Here is a 3,882-nt window from a genome sequence, read left to right on the forward strand (position 1 = left end):
GAGTTTTCATGATTATGCATATTAGCTTTCAACAACAACAACTTGAATTTTTACAGCGCCTTTATTGTTAAATTCACAGGTTTTTTTTTACCAAGGGAAAAACGGTAAGGCTGTCCAGCCATCTAAAGACTGGAGTAGCAATTGAAACCTTGGTCAATGAGTTTTGAGAAGATTTTCAAAAATGGAAAGGAATGTGGACAGGTGTATGGGCTCAGGGAGAGAGATCCAGACAATAGGACCAATGTGGCTGAACTCTGTACCACCATTGCTGAGATGACAGAAAAGATAGATGCACAAAAGGCCAGAATCAAAGATCCAAAGGGTGTAGGGGGGGAATAAGGACTATAAAGCAGAAGTTGTTTTCGGAGATTAGATGGTATGAAGGGATGGAGGAATTTGAAGATGAGGATAAGATATCAATTGGGTGACAGGAAGCCAATGTAGGTCAGCGAAAGTGATTTAATATGTGCCAGGATATGGACAGTTGAGTTTTGGACAAATTGAAGATTATGAAGGATGGGAGGGCAGTGAAGAGGACAATAGAGAAATTGTCATGGCCCTGTAGTTTTTTTTCTCTCTGGGAAATATGCGGTGTGTCATTAAGGCTTGCAAAAGATCAGTACTGCTTTAAGAACCAGCAAGCCTCAGGAGTTAGAGAAAATGCATTTTTGGTTGCTGTTGGATACAACCATTCAGAGACTCTGATTCAAAGGGTACATTCTTGTTACCTTGGATACAGCCACTTGGACTGAGCACCAAGCGATACATTTGTTACAATTCAATTTTGAACTGGCTTTTTAATTGAAGACAGTCTGTTCTAACAGAACACAGACAGAAAGCTGGTGTTAGTACCTGAAAGAAGAGCTCTCAGCCATTTAAACTGAAGGAAGAGAATTTAGTCTGTTTATTATTATTATCTCTCAAATTTCTAAAAAAGTTAAGCCAAAACAGAGATCTCTGACAATTTAAACTGAAGGAAGGGAAGTTAGACTGTGACAATCTTTTATCCCTCAAAAACTTTAAAGTCAGATTGATTCTATTGAAAGTGTTTGCAAGTTGTTAAATGTTGAAATCCATCGCGGGAGAAGGAAAGCATCACTTACCGCTGGAATTAGACTCTGGACTGTTCTACTGGTGAAGAACCTTTTTCCTCCATCGGATGGTTATGCAGACTACAAGTAACATTGGACTGTAAATTTGCAAGGACTCTAATTTTTTTTTCTCTTTTAAATGTTGTTTATATCTGCATAGTGTTTATGAATTTAGTTTTTTTAAATGAAATAGTTAATTTGTTGATTTAAAGACACCTGGTTTGGTTAGCCTCATTCAGGGATTAATAGATGGTACAATTTGGCTGGGTCGTTCTTCAATTTGGAAAGTTTAAAATGATGTGTTAGGCGATCTATGGAGGGACGGGATTGAATTAACAATGCGTTTTTCTCACCATAATCAGACTCATATATATTGATTGAGGGGTTTGACTGGAGCAGTTGGTCATAACAAAATTAAGACTAGATATTGCAAAAGTGTGGATAAGGGTTTCTGTGGTGATGGGTTGAGGTGGGAAGAGGTGATGGAGAGTGGAGGGGTGGCAGGGGGAAGGGGAAATGTTGCAGAGATGGAAGTAGACACTTCTGGTGGTGGATAAGATTTGATAAGGTTTGAATTTCAGCTCTGAGCTAAACAGGACTCCATCAATTTGTTCCTCCAATTGTAATACCCTATCTCATTTAACTAAGCATTCAATAATTGTTTAACCCGTGTCTCTCCAATGATATAGGGTGTAACTGTACTCGCCCCTGTGGAACTGAGGCACGCAGACCAATAACATCCTGGGGTTCCTTCTCCCGTCTGTACTGAAGAAATTGCTCTCAGCCAGGATAGCAGTAGGGTCACTAGAATAAGTCTCAATGCCCTTGGGCTAAAGAAGAAAAGATCTGTGAAGATTTCCACTCCTGAATGCCAGTAAGGTGAGGATTGGGCTCAGTTATGATACCCCACAGCCCTCCACTCCACCAATGGGAGAATAACCTTTTGAGACTCACATGTATGAAAAGTGACCAATTGAGGAAGGTGCTGAAAGTCCAGAATCCATTGCACCATATTCCCAACAGGAGTCAGTCTTTCAGGAGAAGAGGAGAGAGAATTAGAGAGAGGGAACTAAAAGAACTGTGAACTTTTAAAATAAATTGTTGCCTAGCACACTAAACTGGGTTTGGTTGAAGTATTCTGAAGAAGACATCGTCAGATTGATGTTAAAGAGGAGCTACATTTTTTGGTTCTTTTACCCACGTTACTCCAGAGTTTTGGTTTCTATGTTTTAGACTACCCCCTATGTATGCTGGGGCAGATGTGATGTCGTGGCAATGTCCCTAGATCAGTCATTGAGAAACACAGCTTGACATACGGGGGGCAAAGGTTCAAGTATAGCCACAGCAGCTTGTAAAATTTTGGGGTGTATGGGGTGTTCAGATAGAGGTCATACCCTTGAATTTTCAGTCAGCTGCATCCAATTTTGCAGGATGGACTGGAATCACTGGTCCCCATCTACACCTAGCTCTCACTGCTGGCTCCAAGCGCGACATCCCCGTACACCGTCTCAACTGACGGGCGAAATGTAATGAGGGGAGAAATGATGAACATGACACCACCTGGGCGGATATCTTTCTTGATAAAGGTAATGGCCAGGGCAGAAGGAGTCCGAGCGGCTAAAGTGACCATCATGTTCTGGACTAAAGACGTACCGCACCATATTGCGTGGGCTACGATTGTTGGTATACCAGCTATGGATAAAATAGCAAGGGAAGGAGGGTCCCTGAAAGCCTTAGTTGGCAACCCACCCAGGAGAGGGAAACTCTGAATTTAAACCTACGGCTTGGAGATCTCGCTGCTTCCGTCCCATGTTCACTGGGCCACGACAGATGAGCTCCAGACTTGAAGGGTGGGGTCAGTCAGTGCAAACTGTACTCCACCTTAAAGCACGACTGCGCAGGCAGGAAGGAAATCCACCCACCCCAACTATAACTCAACAAGTAAGTCCTGTAGCGATGGGAAAGAGGCGAAAAGGGCAGGTGCAAGATGGCACTGGCAGCCGCAGTTCCAATCCCGCCTGCAGACGGCTCAGGATATTGTTCATTTTTATGATGACTTAGAGACGACATCATCATCCGGTAGCACCCTGAGCGACCAAGCAGCCTTTTTGAAGGACAGCACTGCTTACTCTGAAATTGGAGAGGGGTCTAGAAAAGGTGGCCTAAATAAATGCTCATCTTCCTACCACCCAGTTGGCTTGCTGCGGTCAACAGGCATCTCATAATTCAGTCAAACTATGACAGAGAAGGAAACGCAAACTCCTAAACATGCTTCAAAAGGTGGGAAAAGAAAAATTCTGAAACTTGTCTGCTGGAACGTGTGAACAATGCTCGACTCTGGTGATAACAGCTGCCCCCAACGACACTCAGCCCTGGTGGCCCATGAGCTAGCCAGACTAGACATTGATATAGCGGCCCTGAGTGAGGTCCACTTCTCAGAGCAAGGCAGCTTGACAGAACACAACGCTGGCTACACCCTCTATTGGTCAGGTTGACTTCAAGGTGAAAAACCCCTCTTCAGAGTCAGCTTCATGGTAAAGAAGACTATTGCCACTAAACTTTCGAGCCTGCCAATCGGCCATTCTGAACGCATCATGTCCCTGTACCTGCCCCTCCAAGACCAGCAGCATGTAACCCTCATCAGTGTTTATGCTCGAAGTCTGAAGGCTAACTCAGCTGACAAAGATAAGTTCTACACAGATCTCTGTGAATTCGTCCAGAATGCCCCTCCCAAGGACAAAATTGTCGTCCTTGGTGATTTCAACGCCAGAGTGGGCCGTGATATCTTGGC

This window comes from Heterodontus francisci, chromosome 31 (genome assembly GCF_036365525.1).
Source record: "Heterodontus francisci isolate sHetFra1 chromosome 31, sHetFra1.hap1, whole genome shotgun sequence".
Classification (NCBI taxonomy): Eukaryota; Metazoa; Chordata; class Chondrichthyes; order Heterodontiformes; family Heterodontidae; genus Heterodontus; species Heterodontus francisci.